Source organism: Hibiscus syriacus, unplaced genomic scaffold (assembly GCF_006381635.1).
Source record: "Hibiscus syriacus cultivar Baekdansim isolate YM2019G1 unplaced genomic scaffold, ASM638163v2 tig00016004_pilon, whole genome shotgun sequence".
Taxonomy (NCBI): domain Eukaryota; kingdom Viridiplantae; phylum Streptophyta; class Magnoliopsida; order Malvales; family Malvaceae; genus Hibiscus; species Hibiscus syriacus.
The window spans coordinates 411884-430000 of NW_024062379.1; the positions used below are offsets into that span (position 1 = coordinate 411884).

General features: G+C 34.9%; 1 long non-coding RNA gene across 1 annotated transcript in view; it reads left to right on the forward strand.

Moving 5' to 3' along the window:
• LOC120208186 overlaps nucleotides 1-18117 on the forward strand; it is a 27857-nt gene continuing 9740 nt past the window's right edge. Inside the window, exons 1-2 of the long non-coding RNA XR_005524277.1 lie at nucleotides 1-11; nucleotides 14138-14146. This is a non-coding gene — a long non-coding RNA (uncharacterized LOC120208186). The remainder of the gene's footprint in view (nucleotides 12-14137; nucleotides 14147-18117) is intronic.

The following is an 18117-nucleotide window of genomic DNA, read 5'->3' on the forward strand; positions in this document are numbered from 1 at the left end:
GTCGAATGTAGGTGGCCGGCGAGGGAGGTATTTCAAACTTTTTTTTTTGTTGCTGCCGTATAGGAAGAGAGAAGAGTAGGAAGAGGGTCAGTTCTTTTTTGGCCGAAGAGTTTCCTCTGGTTTGTGGTGGCTGGCGACGTTGATGAGTTCTTTGCGAGTTCATCGGTGTTGGAGTTGGGCATTAAGATTTCCCAGCCATATCAAAGGAGGAGATGGAGAGTGGAGATAGGAAGGTGAATGTGGGGGAGGAAAATTTTCGGTTGTTCAAGCCTTTGGTCGTTTATTATTTGTTAATGGTAAGGGTAATTAGTTGAAGTATTGATCACTGGCCCGATGTCCGATGTGTGAGGGTCGGCCTGTAGTGGCCGAATATGAGTTTTGGAAGCTTGGTAAGCTTCTCGACTGATTATGTGAAATGGGGGGAATGTTTTGTTTTTTAAATAAAAATGGTAAATCACACCTAGACTCCCTCATTTTGTACCCTTTTTGTATTCTGGATGTCGAAACAATTTTAATCCTTAAAAAATAAATGTATTTTTTAATATGGTTTTTAAAAGGTCTTGTTTTGAATAATGTATTGACTTATTAATAATAAAATGTGATTCGAGTAGTCACCACAAAATTTTGATTAGGGTGTGATTGGGCACCCAAAAACATATTTGTCATTTTAATAAAAATATTAATTTTAATTAAAACAAAAAAATTACGGTCTAATTTACCAAAGAGTTGAGTTAAGGGGTCGGTTACGCGTGGGGAAGGATTTACACCTCCATGTGCCCTAAATCGGTACCTAGTCGATTAATTAGTTTTCTTTGCAATGAAATTTAAGAATTCAAGTTTAATTTAATTTAAGACTCCATACAAGTAATATCCTTTGAATTTTGGGATGAAACACGATAATATTCAATTATTTCCTATTGAGAAGAATTGACCTCTAATACCTTAAAGCATTCTATTCTTACTCCAATAAAAAATATTATAACTACATCCTAAAGTTCATTATTAATTCAAAATAACAACACAATAAAACAAAATAACGCTAAGACCTTCCATTTTTTTAAATCATATTTTTAAAATTTTAAGAGAGAAAACGATAATATCTAGTGATTTCCAATCGAGAATAAATGACCTCTCGTGCCTTAAAGCAATCATTTATTACTCCAATCAAAATGAAGAGATATCACTATTTTATCTTAAAATTCAATATTGATTCGAGAGAAAATGATAATATCTAATTATTTTCATTCGATAATAAATGATCTCTCATGCCTTAAAACAGTAATTTATTACTCCAATTGAAATGAATAGATATCAATATTCGTCTTAAAAATCAATATTGAATCGAGAGAAAACAATAATATCTAATTATTTCCAATCGAGAATAAATGACATCTCATGCCTTAAAAAAATCATATATTACTACAACATAAATGAAAAGATATTACTATTTTGTCCTAATATTCCATATTAATTTGAGTGTTACTTATTTTTTGAAATAATGAAAAAGCATGCAAAATAAAAATTAAAAACATACATCAAGCAAGTAAAATTATTTATTTATTTTACCAACCTTAATGAGAATAAGGATGTCTGATTATTTAAATACATCGAGACGAGACCTTAGATTTGACCTAACAATCTTTTCTCGGTGAACTTAATTAAAAGAACATGATCTTTTTTTTAATCCCCATATTTTAAAATGGAATCAATTTAATTAGTGTCACTTAATGAGATAAACATTCATTTTAAAACTATCGAAAGCTACTTTCTTATTCGTTAGGACAATCACTTTACGACATTATTAAAATGAATGAATATTACCCTTAGTCAAATTATTTTGATTTGAGTCAATAAATGCTTATGAGGGTACCATGCAAATTAGTTTAAAATAGAGATAACCTAATTAATTAGTGACTAAAATAAAATAACCTAAAGGCAGCATGCAAAATTAAAATAAAACAAAATGCAAATATGACTAGAATGTAAACAACTAAATCATCATATCCAAAAATCAAAATAAAATAAGAAAGATATAGGGACCAAATTTAAATAAAATAAAATTACATGGCTAAATTAAATTAAATAAGAAAACAAATCATAGACCAAAATATAAAATATGCTGAAACTACATTGACTATCTAATGATTATTCCTTTTTTACAAGCCTAAAACATGCTTTTAAAGAAAATTTCCTAAATTACTAAATCAGTCCGAAAATATTAAAATTAAATTAAATAATCATTACAAATGACCAGAATACAAAAATATGCTTAAATAAGGGGGACTAAACATCAAATATTCCAAAAAATACATAACAGTCATGACAACGGGCAAATAATAGCTTTGGTCCCTACATATGACCAACATGGAAAAACACGCTAAACTATGGGGGGACTAAACATAAAATACCCCAAAATATATATAATATGCATAAAAATAGGTAAATAACAACTTTGGTCGCTACAGGTGACCAACATGCAAAACACTTGGCTAACTTAAGGGGATCTATGCGTGATATTACCCTAATGTTTTCCTATAAAACCTATATTTCTCTCTCTTTTTTCATTTTCAACTGAAAACTTAAAAAAAATTCTAAAACTCTTTCTCCTCTCTCTTTTTTCCTTCAGTCAGCCAATGCCAGCCACCCTACGCCGCTACTCCGTTCATCGTTCATCGTTCACTGTTCCGACCACTATACACGATGATTGAACCTCTAAACCTAATCTAAAATTACCATTTCACTCTGATCTAACCTCATAAGCCTAGATCTAGGGCCTAAACCACATAAAATACCCCTAAAACCCTAAAAGTTCCTCGACCTTTCAGCTTCTCGCCTCCTCCGACCGTCAAGATGAACTGACCGTACGGTTTAGCTCCTTTCTCAGGTAACTCTCTAGATATACTCTCATTTTCTCTAGTTTTTTTTTGTAAATATGCTTGGCTATTTTTTATTCTTTATTCGAAAATGAAAAAAATAAAGGAAAAAATACCTTAAAGTTTTATGTATATTGCTTCTGGAAAACAAAACAATGATAGCCCCTTTTTCTTACCACTGTTTTGGTTTTTATAACCCCAGTTTTTACAGATTTAAAAAAAAAAAAAATCATTACACTGCCTTACTACTTGTAGTTACTTGCTGAGTTGGTGTTGAGTTGCGTGTTGGAGCTACAATCTCCTTGTTTGGGGCAGAGCACTACTGGTAAGGCATTAAATGCCTCAGGTTTTGTTTTGACCTGACTTGGCTTGGTGGCTCTGATGATCGGCTTGACTTGCTTCTCGACTGGGCTCTACGACAGCGACGACGGGCTCTTTATCTTCTAGGTGGCGGCGACGGTAAGTGGCTAACCTTTAAATTAGGGTTAGCCAAAGTTTGTAACATAATGGGCCATTACGATTTTGGTAATTGGGCTCGAGTTTGGATCTGTTTGGGTATGGGTCTAGATTTCTATTTGGACCAGTTGGCTTTGTAATTAGGGCTTGATTTGGGTTGGAAGTATTTGTTGTATTTTTTGCCTGTAGAAATAAAAATAAATATAACATAAATATATAAAAAAATAAAAAAATAATAGAAATAATAATTAAATAATAATAATTAATAAAGTTAGAAAGATTCCCGGGCGAAAACGTGTGACGATAGCTACCCCTCTTTGCCCATTCTTATGTTAACAAGAATAGGTTAAAGACAAAGAGACAATGAGTTTTCGTCCAGTCAAATCTGTACTTCACAATCTGATATTGTCTCAAATGAGACTGGAAATGAACATCTCAAGAGATTTTTGAAGATAGAGTCTGAAAAGATATATGCTCTGATGCTTCTTCAGGGTAGATCAGTTCTGGAAACGTTTAATCATTCCATTGCACTTCAGGAATGTTGAATCGAGGCAGACTTGTTTCACTACTTGTTTAGGGAAGATCAAATCTGGAAAAAGGGGATCTGTTCCACTGCTTCTTCAGGTAAAATCAGATATGGAGATGTTGACTCATTCTACTGTTCTTCAGGGAGATTGAATCGAGACAAACTTATTCCACTGCTTCTTCAGGGAATATCAAATCTGGAAAAACAAGGGATCTGCTCCACTGTTTCTTCAGGGAAAATTAGACCTGGAAACGTTGATTCATGCCAGTGTTTATCTGGGAAAATTGAATCGAGTTTGATTTGCTTCTCTTGTCTTCAAGAATATTAAATCTGAAAATAAAACATTACCACTTGTTAGTATATGTTTGAGAGTTTGAAAACATCATTCCTAAAAGTTTGGAATTCAATATAATCTTTAGAAATTGGCTTTTCTTGTGGAAGCTTGTCTCGCAGCCACCAAATATGGAAATCTGCCTCGACTTGAGTGTCAGTTAAAGCTTTCCCTTTGTGGGACTTCGAATTGGTTTATATTAGGTCCCGAAATCTTCAACCTTTCCTTTTGGAAAACCTATAAGTTCTTAATCGCATTTATCATCATTATGCATTTTATGAATGTCATGATCCTATTTATGCCTAAAATATGTGCAATGATGCAATTTTAGGGTATTTTCTTTTTCAAATGAGAACTCTCTTTTGTCAACCGCCTTGTAATTCAGTAAAATCTTGGGCAAAAAAATCAACAGCAGTTCACCCCGATTGACAATTCTGATCAGACACTCTTTGGTTAGACATGACTTTGATTCTCTTTACTCTTTAACCCATACATTATTCATGACCAGTTACTTGATCAGCGACAAAAATCTTAGATTATCCCAACTTGCTAAGCTTTTATGTGTAGCCCAAGGTTTTAATTTTTCGTGACCCATCATCAAGTAAGCCTCATACTACAACCATTTTTAACTTCGGAACACCTGTGCTTTTCCAAAACTTTTTGTACAATGATACACAATGATCTCATATTTCCCAAGTTAATCTACATGTTTTTGTTTTCAAATTAGGATGCTTGCAACATGGTTTTAACAAGAAAAAATACCTCTTTTATTTATATAAATGTAAAGATATTTTTTTGTAAATACATGGAAAACTTTTAACTAGAAAAATTAAAAGAAAATAAAGTAGGCTTCATCAGAGATCAATAGTACGAATGTTTTTAAACTAAGAATGAGTCGAATGTAGCTTCTGTTAAAAGGATCTTGAGAATTGTAACAATGCACAAGGGTGTGAAGTTCCCCCTGTACTACCAAATTCCCAATGTTGGATGTCGTAAACCAGTATTTGAATCTCATATGCTCTCTATTTCTTTTCTGGTTATTCAAGCCTTTTTCAATCTCTATTCTTAACTCTGATCACCCTTTGATTTCACTGGTCAAATCTTCAAAATTAATTCAGAACCTCCATCATGCATGAATCCTGAATTTTGATGATTCTCAAGCCGCCCTTTGCGGGTTTTTAACTTAAGACTTCATTTGGTTTCAATACGCCTTTTATGAATTTTCATCTTGAACCCCCTTTTATTTATTTATTTTCTTTTTCTTTTTCCTTTCTTTTTCTCTTTTTTCATTTTTTCCTTCATCTTTCTTTCTTTTTCATTTTTTTTTCTCTTTTCCATTTTTTCTTCATTTTTTTTCTTTTTCTTTTTCATTTTTCTTTCTTTAGGCAAAGTATTTTTTGACAGCGTTAGAATTCACAGGGTTAGGTAACTCTGGTCCATCCATCTTAGTGAGGATCAAATCTCCTTCGGAAAAGGCCTTCTCCACAATATAAAGTCCCTCCCAATTTGGTATCCATTTACCTCTAAAGTATTTTTAATTAGTAGAATCTTTTTAAGTACCAGATCTCCTTCCTAAAACTCTCGTGGGAGAACCTTCTTATCATGTGCCCTCATCATACGTTTCTGGTACATCTGTCCATGAAAGATATTTTTTAATCTTTTTTCCTCAATGAGGTTAAGTTGGTCATACTTAGCTTGTACCCATTCTACGTTGTCTAACTTAACCTCTGATAATGCTCGAAGTGATAAAATTTCTACCTCAATGAGTAACATAACTTCCATCCCATAGGCTAATGAAAAAGGAGTTTCCCCAGTTAATGTCCTTACCGAAGTTTGATAGGCAAACAAATCAAATGGTAACTTCTCATGTCATTCTTTATAAGTCTTAGTCATTTTCTCTATAAGTCTCTTAATGTTCTTATTGGCTGCCTCTAATGCCCCATTCATCTTCGGGCGATAATTGGTGGAATTATGATATTTTATTTTGAACTACTTATATATTGATTACATCTCTTATTGTTTAAGTTCAAGGCATTGTTAGTGATGATTCTTTCTGTAACCCATATCGACAAATAATCTCTTTCTTTAAGAACTTACAGACTGTTGACTGAGTGAAATTTGCATAGGAAGCCACTTCTAACCATTTGTTGAAGTAGTCTATTGCCACCAAGATGAAACGATGACCATTTGAAGCTTTGGGCGAAATTTTCCCAATGGTATTCATGCCCCACATAGAGAATGGCCACGGAACAGTCATAACATACAATGGATAAGGAGGGGTATGGAGGTTGTCTCCATAAATCTGGCACTTGTGATATTTTCTAGCATAATTGATACATTCAGTTTCTATAGTTGACCAATAAGACCCAAATCTTATTATTTATCTAACCCTTGCATGTCCATTAGCATGGGTATCACATACTTCCTCATGCACTTCTTCAATGATTGTTTTATCTTCTTTGGCATCCACACAACTCAACAAAACTTGATAATGACTTCTCTTGTACAAGATCTAGCCATCAACCACATACCCTAAAGCCATTCTTCTAATAGTCCTTTAATAATTCCTAGTTGCCTACTCAGGATAACTTTTATATCTGATGTATTGCAAGATATTATAATATCAAGGATTTCCATCATATTCCTCTTCTATGCTATAGCAGTGAGCTGGATACTCATAAGCATGCATCTCAATGGGCATCATATTTGAAAGCTTATTTACTTTAAAGGCTACTGCCAAAGTGGCTAGAGCATCCGTCATTTGATTTTCTTCTTTGGGAGGCAATGGAATGTCACATCTTCAAATTCTTTGAAAAGTTCCAGAACCAACTTACGGTATTCCACAAACTTGGGATATTTCATTTCCCATTTACCTCTAAGTTAATAAATTACCAAAGTTGAATCCCCATACACTTTGAGTGTTTTTACTTTATGCCCAATGACAGTCTTGAGACCCAAAATACATGCTTCATACTCAGCCATGTTTGTGCAATCAAAATTCAATCGACTGGTGAAAGGATAGTGTTATCCACTAGGTGAGACCAAAATTGCACTAAGGCATTTAAATCACCATCAAAATTTAACTTCCAATGTTCATCAGTAGAAGTAACTGTCTCTTCAGCTGAAATAGCCATCAAGTCTTCATCTGTGAAATTGAAGTTCAGCGGTTCATATTCTTCAGAAGCCCTGCTTGCAATGAAATCTACTATAGCACTCTTTTTAACCGCTTTTTGGCTCACATATTGGATATCAAACTCAGACAATAAAATCTAGCAACAAGGCAATATTCCAGGTAAAGCAAATACATTCATTAGATATTTCAGAGGGTCAAGTCTAGAGATCAACCAAGTAGTGGATACAACATATATTGCCTAAGCCTTTGAGTATTCCAAACCAAAACACAACACAACTTTTCAATCAATGAGTATCTTACCTCGCAATCAGTTAACTTTTTGCTGAGGTAGTAAATTGCTCAATCTTTTTTCTCGGTTTGGTCATGCTTCCCTAATAGATACCCTATTGAATTATCGAGGATTGACAATTAAAGAATTAATGTTTCACCTAATATAGGTGGCATTAAGACTAGAGTATTTAAAAATATCACTTTATTGCTTCAAAATCTTCTTAGCAATCATAGCTCCATACCCCTAGGTTATTTTTACGGAGAAGGAAAAAAATGGGATCACACTTCTCGATTAGTTGTGAAATAAACCAAGCAATGTAGTTTAATCTCTCTAAGAATCATCTAACTTTTTTAGGGTTTATGGGTTTGTAAATTCTAAATAGATTTGACTTTGTCTAGATCTACTTCAATCCTTTTTTTGCTCACTACAAACCCCAAAATTTTCCTAAAAGTCACCCCAAAGGTACACTTGTTTAGATTGAGTTTTAGCTGGCATATTCTCAATCTTTGGAAGAGTTTCCTCAAATTCTATACGTGTTATTCCTATATCTTGGCCTTAACGATCAATTCATTGACATAAACTTCTATTTATGTATGCATTATGTCATGAAAAGTGTTACCATGGCTCTCTGGTATGTTGCCCTTGCATTCTTTAGCCCAAATTGCATCACCTTGTAGAAAAATGTGCCTCATATGGTGATAAACATAGTTTTTTTCATATCTTCTGGATGCATCATTATTTGATTGTAACCAGAAAACCCGTCCATGAATGAAAATAGGGAATTTCTAGCAGTATTATCCACTAGTGTGACTATGTGTGGCAATGGAAAATTATCTTTCGGGCTTGCCCTATTAAGATCTCTGTAGCCAACACACATACAAACCTTCCCATCTTTTTTTGGTATTGTGATGATATTTGTCACCCACTCAAGATACTTGGCTACTTTAAGGAATCAAGTATCAAATTGCTTTTTAACTTCTTCTTTAATTTTCAGTACCATATCGGGTATCATCCTTCTGACCCTTTGTTGTACAGGTTTATATTCTGGCCTTATCAACAATTTGTGTAGCACCAATTAAGTATCTAAACCTGACATGTCCTCATATGACCAAACAAACATGTATTTTTACTCTCGAAGAAGTTCAATCAAACTCTGTCATCCCTCGACAGATAAGGTGGTGCCAATCTTTATTTCTTTCTTATTTTTCATCTAATCCCATATTCAAAATTTCAGTGGGCTCTTTATGATGTAGAATTTGTTTATCTTCCATTTCTACCATTTTTATCAATTCAGAAGGTAAGTCATATTATTCATCATTATCATAACCTTCAATTTCCCCTTAACATATGGGCAGCTCAAAATCAATCTTTGGGTCAGTGTCATCAGCATTCATACTATTGATACCGGAATGAGAGGATACATATATATACATACATATATAAGAGAATCTATCCCATATCAAAATAGAATGAAATAATATATATATATATATATATATATATATATATAAAGAATGAAAAAAATGCACGGGAGAATGTTTTCCACTTTGTAAATTAATGGGAATACATCTTTCATTAAAGATTTTAAAACAAGTAGATTAACCCTTTACAAAAGATCACCTATTATCCCGGGTTTTAGACAACAGGGAAAGTTTTTGTGCATTACTCTGAAAGAGTTTTGTAAACTACAAGTAATTCCTAAACAGTCTAATTGTTTAGTATGAAGCTTGGCGGTGCGGGATAGATGCCTACATCTATCCCTTCTTTTGCCTCGTCATCCAATATCACATTTATGCCCAAATCTCCCAAGGCATTCTCAGCAATCGGTTCCTTTACTAACTGGACTCCTTGAAACATATTGCCTCCAGGTATAAACATATCACATAGCAGTGGAAAAGTCATGGGCTCACACTTAATATACTCCCTGGCTATCCTTGTTCTCCTCATTTCTTGACTTTTATGAATACCTTTCAATTTTTCTTTCAAGGTCGATTGGTATCCCAGCCCAAAACAGTCTCTTTTGATGGTGGAAAAACTGGATTAACATATCCCTGTAGGCGACTCCTAAGCCATTTTCCTGCCTTGGCTCCCCTTCCCAAAGCCATCTTTAATTCCATTATGGTACAATTGGACAGTCTAGGCTTTGATATCTTCTTCCCCTCAGCCATGAATGTGGCATTAACAACTTCTTCCCCCACTTCAACATAAGGGGCAATAGTAGACATGGAAGCAATATTGTATTCCTCAACATTGATGCATACCAATTTTCCCTCAATTATGAATTTGAGTTTCTGATGTAGTTTGGATGGCACGGCCCTTGCCTGGTGGATCCAAGGCCTTCCCAATAGGCAATTGTATGTAGGCATGATATATGTTGCGTGTTGTGACTACTATAAAATTATACGTAAATAATGTGCAAGTATACACAATCGCTCAAGTAATAAAGTGATGAGCGATTATCGTCTCCACAGGGATTGGTGGAAATTACAAAGTTTAACCAAAGTAAAGAACTAATTTATCTAAGTATAGTTAGTGATGATACATACCAATGGAGAATGTCACGGCAATGAGAAATATATCTTGGTAGATATGGATTGATAGTATGATGTGGTAGTAGATGAAAATAAATTGGCAATAGCATATTATAATGTTGAAAATGATAGAAATGTCAAGACAATGAGAAATGGTAAGAACAATAAATAAATGATAGTTTGATAATCCTCACACAACAAGCTGCCTAGGGGAATGAATGGTAGGGATTGATTTAAGGATGGTAAAACTTATCTCTCAAGCAGATTTAATCTATCTCAGCTTCACTTGCTTGACGGAGTTGCTAAAAATGCTCCTGCTATCTCTAGTCAAAGGAACCTAATAGAATAGAATGCCACAACATCTCCTATTGGTCTCAACTATGGCAGCCTACGCTATTGATAAAAACTACCCCTCTTAGTCGTTGAAATCTTATCTTAGTCTCTCTCAAGCACTAAGGGATTAGGATATAATATTACTATATCGGGTTTAAACTTAAAAAAATACTAAACCCCATTATTTATGTGGATCTTACTTGTGTTTCTCTCGAATACTAAAAGTATTAATGACCAAGTTTCTCTCGAACACCTAGCCTTTATCTAAGTAACGGACACTCTCATGTCTCCTACAAACTTAGAAGATGAAGCATTCATAAGAAAAACAAGTAAATACAAAAAATAAATTTAAATCCACCATTAAAACAAAATCAAACATCCATAAAATTAACCCCACCAAATAAGGTTAGTTCATGATGGGGTTTGAATCATCCATGAAACAAAACATGAAATTCATTCGTTCCAACAACCCAATATCAAATGAAAAATAACAACAAAGGGAAAGGGGTAAGAAGCCTTTGACGCACATAATCGGAGCTCTCCTCGACCACCACAACTCGCCTTAGCTTACTAGCTCCTCTCGGGCGCCTAGCTCGCCACTCCTTGGATCTCGTTAATGGAGGAACACCACTAAGAGAATGGAAGGAATGATACGGTGGAGAAAGTGAAGAAAATCTAGTTGAAAATGGTGAGTGCGTAACCTCTTTTCTCTCTCATGTGAGGTATATTAAATAATAAAAAATATCCAAAGGTATTAATGGGATTTAACACTCCAAATACCCATCATACCCCTAGAGTCACTCCTTAGGCGTGAGTTTTATCCTCCCAGGTGGTAGTGGTCCTCAGCAGGTGGTTATAACCATCAGATGTGCCTTTCCAGCTTTCATTTTATAAAAAATATTTGTTTGTCTTTTTCAATGCAATAAATGCCAAGTCATTTCTATATGCTTCAGTAACATGCGATGTCACAACATTCCTTCCCAGTTCAACCTTTTACTTGTTATTTCTTGCACAACATAAACAGCCACACATTTCCCTCATACAACACCTTTATAAGATAAAATAGCACAACCACCACTAATGCAACTATGTGCATCTAAAATGACCTAAATGGGCTTTTAAACAAACAATAAATTAAGTGAAAAGGTCCTTAAAGTAGCCTTTTTAGGGAGTTATCACACCTCCAAACTTAAGCTATTGCTTGTCCTCAAGCAATAGATAACATTTAACATAAACATAATGTCATGGCAATGTTCAATAGCAAGACATTCAAGAAAAATATAGTATTTCAACCTCATAAAAATTATTCTTCAACATATTGGACATATCACGAATTCAAGTACTTTTCTCTAAGTCAAAAGTCTTTGCGGTAGTGTGTATGTGTAATTTTATCCAATCCATACTTAAAAAATTAAACAATTTCTAATCAAGTCCCTTAGTTTTGTCCCATCATTTACTCTTTCATTAAGCACATTTATACTCCCTTTTTACTTAATAAATTATTATTATTATTATTATTATTATTATTATTATTATTATTATTATTATTATTATTATTATTATTATTATTATTATGTTGCTACGAGGAGATTCATCCCATCACACCTACCTTTCTACACTCTAGGTGAAAGGGAGCATACCTTCCACCCCCAAGCTAGTTAGGTAGAGTCATTTCATGACTACTTTCATTCACTCATATTCATTTAGCTGCCATTTATTCAAGGAAGTTCCAGGCAATGCCACAACAAAGAGGAGTAGCCCTATACAGCTATGTCGAAGCATTTATTCATAATTTCATATAGAAAGGAGTTCTCATTGAATTATTATTTAAGCACCATACCAAATTTCAATGCCAAGACTAACCAAAGTTCCTTCATAAAAATTTCTTAAATTTCCTAAGTATAGAAAACATACGAATTGTGTAAGAGTAATTCACCAAGAATGAAGCTCTAGAGACAGTTATATCATTCCCAATAGTCATTTACATTCAATTTATAGCCTAAAAGTTCATCATCATTGGGTATCACCAAAACATCTTTTCTAACTATCTTACCAATTATTGATTCCATGGCATAACATTATACTAATACTATCATGCACATGTTCTACAAAGAACACTACCTCCCCCAAACTTAATGGAAGCATTATCTTCAATACTTAAAGATAACTAACTAAGAAACAAAACTACATGCCATGCAATGGAATGTAAAATGAATGAAAATAGAGGTAACTCATTTTTTTCGGTGGTGGTGTTACAGTGGATGTGCTAGCAGCTCCTTGCCTTGTACGCTTGCGAAGTGGTGTAGGGATGGAATCAGAAGATATGGTCTAGCCAATGTCTTTATATGATGACTGCTACATCGAGTGGGAGAAGGTTCAGGTGTAGGAATAAGACTAGGGGTTTTCTCAGCTGGTACCATAGGTGAGTCTGGAGTCAGGGATCGGGGAGGGTCTGGAATCGGTTCATCAACGGGGGGGATCAGCTTCATCTTGTTCTGAAGATGCCTCGGTATTGAATGCCGATAGAATTTTATTTGGAAAACCTGGGAAATTCTGTTGCACGTGGGGAAGCATTTCCTGAAACAAAGTTTCCACCGCAACACCTCTTTGTTTCACATAGCCAAAGAAATTTCTCATATCGCCGTGTAGAGCATGCAAATAAGTCTGTGTCTGCTAGATAGTTTCTTCAAGAGCAAGCAGTCTTACCTTAGCATTAGAAGGTTTGTTATCCCCAGAATTTTCATTAGTAGTTACCTTAGACTTAGGGTTATCCAAACCGAACAGCAATGGAAACTGGGCTCTTGTTATGCCCGAGACACCAGATAAAACTTCATCAAAATTACTCTCACTAACTTTTTCCTTGCAACATAATGTTGTAATAAGATTAGGAAAGACCAACGCACTAGATTTCTTACTTAAGCAATCATGCACTTGTTCAACAATTATCTTACCCACATCAATAATACGCGTAACCATAATAGAGTGTAAAAGCATTAATCATGGGATGGTTACCATTGTGTTATGGGCAGTCGGCATGAGCTTATGCTTCATGAAATGGTTCCATAATTTTTCTCTTGGTTGAAGAAGTTCCCTATTAATGGAGTAACGACTGGTTTGTCGACCATTCCAAGAGGTATTCAAAAAACACAAATCCTCCAAAACTCCATCATAAGTTGCACTGTTGGCATCTCTCTCAAACTTTGCATGTTAATCTTCAACACCATGCAAATGAAAATACCAATTAATGGTAGACAATTTAAAACGAATGTATTTACCACAGACAAAATGGAATGTTGATTTGGCTTGAAAATATTGGCATAAAACTCCTTCACTAAAGAAGCATAACGGGACTGGGTGTCTCGCAAACTTGTACCATTTTAATGGCTCAACAATGTCCATCACATATGGCCCAAAGCCACCATCTTGCTCATCAGTGAAAATAAACCCCAACTCAAAGAAAAACTTACAGTTTTTGGAATTTTGAAATCGCGTATTTGCTTCATTGTTTTCGAACTATTGAAAAATAGGATCTTCTGCCACTGTAGGTCTCGTACGCAACATTTTTGTAGCATTTTGAAGAAACAAAAGTGAAAAAGGAGTGAGCTTTGTGTGCTTGAAAATTTTTGGCTATGGAGGAAAATAAAGGAAGAAGAAAATGTAAGAAAATTAAAGAAAATAATGAGAAAGATTGAGTGAGTGGACGGTTGAAAAGAAATGAGTGGATGAGGTAAATGGGTAGGTGGGAAAAAGAAAAAGTAAACTGTAAAATTAAATGTGATGTGAAAAGAAAATGAAGAGATAAGTAAAAATAAGGAAATAAAATAAAAGAAAGGAATAAAGTAAAAAGAATATTTTCCCCTTTAATTGCTTTGTTTTTCCTCCCTTATAACCACTCCACATACGAATTCAGTACTGTGGGTTCCCTATAAAACAAAACATCATTATAATTGTTCAGAAAAAAGAACTAAAAATAAAAAAAATGACAATAGATAAATTCATTGTTTATGCACAATCAATGGAATTCAATGCCATGGCTTTGAAATTTGGTTTTCAGTTGGGCACACTCAAGCATCATCCAGGTGCATCACTACTTTGTCGCACAGAGGTGGAACTCTATTGTAGCACAGAGGTGGAACTCTATTGTAAGCTTTCAAATGCTGGCAGTTGACTTTGAAAATTGTCTCATCATCTATGTTCTTGATGTCAACAGCTCCATGGGAATAAACAATGTGTACTTCAAATGGCCCTGACCATCGAGATTTAAGCTTCCCAGGGAAAAGTTTAAGTCTGGAATTGTAAAGTAGCACTTTTTGGCCAAAATGAAAATTCCTTGGCATCAATTTTTGGTCGTGCCACTTCTTGTATTTTCCTTGTATATTCACACATTTTCATATGCTTGTATCCTAAACTCTTCCATTTCATTAAGTTTCAGTAGTCTTTGTTCCCCAGCTAACTGAGCATCAAAATTCAATCGCTTAATGGCCTAGTACACCTTATGTTCGAGCTCAACGGGAAATGACAGACTTTCCCATACACCAGCTTGAATGGTGACATGCCCAGAAAAGTTTTGAATGATACTCTATACATCCAGAGTTCCTCATCTAACTTTGGTGACAAATCATTCGACCTTGGATTCACCACTTTTTCTAAAATCTGCTTGATCTCGCGGTTGGATATCTCAGCTTGACCATTTGTCTATGAATGATATACCGTGGCAATCTTATGGTGAGCTCCATATCTCTTTAGTGCCTTGGATATCAACTTGTTATCGAAGTGGGTTCCCTCATCACTAATGATAGTTCCAGGTACTCCAAACCGAGTGAAGATATTCTTGTGCTAAAACTTGAGTACAATTTTAGAGTCATTCCTTGATGTTGTTATTGCTTCCACCCACTTGGATACATAATCCACAACAAGCAAGATGTATAGATCACCTCCAGAAGATGGGAATGGTCTCATGAAATCGATGCCCCAAACATCAAAAACTCTATTTCCTAAATATCTTGCAGTGGAATTTCATGTCGCCCGGATATGTTTCCAGTGCGTTGGCATTGATCACAAGATTTGTAAAATACTTGAGCGTCTCTGAACAGAGTTGGCCAATAAAATCCTTATTGAATGACCTTGGCAGTAGTCTTTGCTCCTCCAAAATGGCCTCCACTTGGGGTCGTGTGACAATGGTATAAACTATTGCGTTGCTCCTCTTTAGGTACACATCATCTAATGAGTTGGTCAGCACAATGCTTGAATAAATATTGTTCGTTCCAACAATAATACCTTGCATCGTTCTTGAATTCCTTTTTTCCCAGACTTTTCAAATCAAAAGGCAGTATCCTACTAACAAGAAAATTAATAAGGTCAGCGTACCACAGGAGAGTTGGCCAATAAAAGCCTGATTGAAGGACCTTGGCAGTAGTCCTTGCTCCTCCAAAATGGCCTCCACTTGGGGTCGTGTGACAATGGTATAAAATATTGCGTTGCTCCTCTTCAGGTACACATCATCTAATGAGTTGGTCAGCACAATGCTTGAAGAAATATTGTCCGTTCTAACAATAATACCTTGCATCGTGCTTGAATTTATTTTTTCCCATGCTTTTCAAATCAAAAGGCAGTATCCTACTAACAAGAAAATTAAAAAGGTCAGCGTACCACGGGATTATTGTGGCATATAAAATTTTCTCATCAGGAAATTCCTCTTGAATATCTACAGTTTCATGGCATTCAAAATTGTTCTTTGGCCTAGATAAATGGTCAATAACTTGGTTTTCAGTACCTTTTCTATCTACAACCTCTAAGTAGAATTATTGCAAAAGTAAGATCCACCTAATAAGTCTAGACTTTGCATCATTTTTGTTCACTAAGTATTTTATAGCCGAGTGATCAGTGGGAACAATGAATTTAGTGTCTATTAGGTATGGTCTAAATTTATCAAAAATAAATACCACGTCAAGTAATTCTTTCTCAGTGGTGGTGTAGTTCAATTGTGCTTAATTCAAGGTACACTAGCATAATATATAACATGAAAAGGTTTACCTCAGTGTTGCCCCAAACAACTCCTATGGCATAATCGCTTGCATCACACATTAGCTTAAATAGTAATGTCCAATCAGGAGGAACTACAATAGGCACTGAGATCAATCATTGCTTCAGCTCAGTGAATGCACCGAGGAATAACTCGTCAAACACAGAGGGTTGGTTTTGTTGAAGCAAAGTGCATAAGGGCTTAGAGATTTTTTAGAAGTATTTGATGAATCTTCTATAAAAGCCAGTGTGTCCAAGAAAACTCCTTATGTTCTTGACAGAAATTGATGGTGGAAATTTTTCAATCACTTCAATTTTTGCTTTATTACCTCAATGCTCTTGTGAGATATCTTGTGCCATAATACAATGCCTTCAGTCGCCATGAAGTTATATTTCTCCTAATTTAAAACCAAATCAACCTCCTCGTATCTTTTGAGAACTTTTACCAAATTACCGAGGCATCGCTCAAAATCGTCTCCAAAAATAGAGAAGTCATCCATGAATATCTTAAGGAATTCCTCAACCATATCAGAAAAAATAGTTTGCATACAACGCTGAAAATTTGTCAGTGCATTACAGAGTCCAAAAGGCATCTTTCTAAAAGAAAAAGTGTCATATGGACAAGTGAATGTAGTTTTCTCCTGGTCCTCTAGTGAAATGGCAATTTGATTGTACCCAGAATACCATCTAAAAAGCAATAGAATTCTTTTCCTGCCAATCTATATAACATTTGGTCAATGAAGGGTAGAGGAAAATGGTTATTCTTTGTAGCTTTGTTGAGCTTATGATAGTCCATACATATCCTCCAGCCAGTGATAGTGCGAGTGGGTAATAGCTCATTATCCTTATTTGTAACCACAGTCGTGCCACCTTTCTTTGGTACACATTGGATAGGGCTCACCCATGAGCTATTTGATATACGGTAAATCACTCCAGCATCAAGATATTTTAGAATTTCTTTCATTATAACTTTCTTCATAACAGGGTTGAGTCTTCATTGTAGTTCTATCGAATTGTCGTGGCATTCTTCTAGCAAGATCTTCTGGATGCATAATGTAGGACTAATTCCCTTCAAATCAGCCATAGTCCAACCAAGTGTTTTGTTATGCTGCATCAAAATACTTAACAAACTTTTCTCTTGGTTAGTAGTAAGGTTAGAGGAAATAATCATATGTAAAGTGTTTTCGCTACCCAAGTAAACATATTTATGATGCCCTGGCAAGGGTTTAAGATCTAGGGTATGTTCATGCAATAACGATGGCTTAGGAGGAATAAATTAATCAAAAATCAGGGGTTCAAAATTCATACCTAATCTAGCTAGTAGTAAACTAGATTTTTCCACCCCAATTGGCAATTTGTCATAGTCCTCTAAGCTTTCATCATCAATTGAATATTCCTTATCTGCTAACTGAAAAAAAAATTATTCTGGCAAAGATGTTTGGTTTCTTCTACAATTAATGAGTTCAATTCAGACATGCCTTGGCATTCTTCATGGTCATCAACATACTTGAGAGTACAAAACACATTGATTGACCACTCTCATGGTGAGTTCACCTTTTTAACAATCTATCAAAATACAACCAGTGGCGAAGAAAGGTCTACCCAAAATGATGGGTGTCTTGGCATCAACTTCATAGTCAAG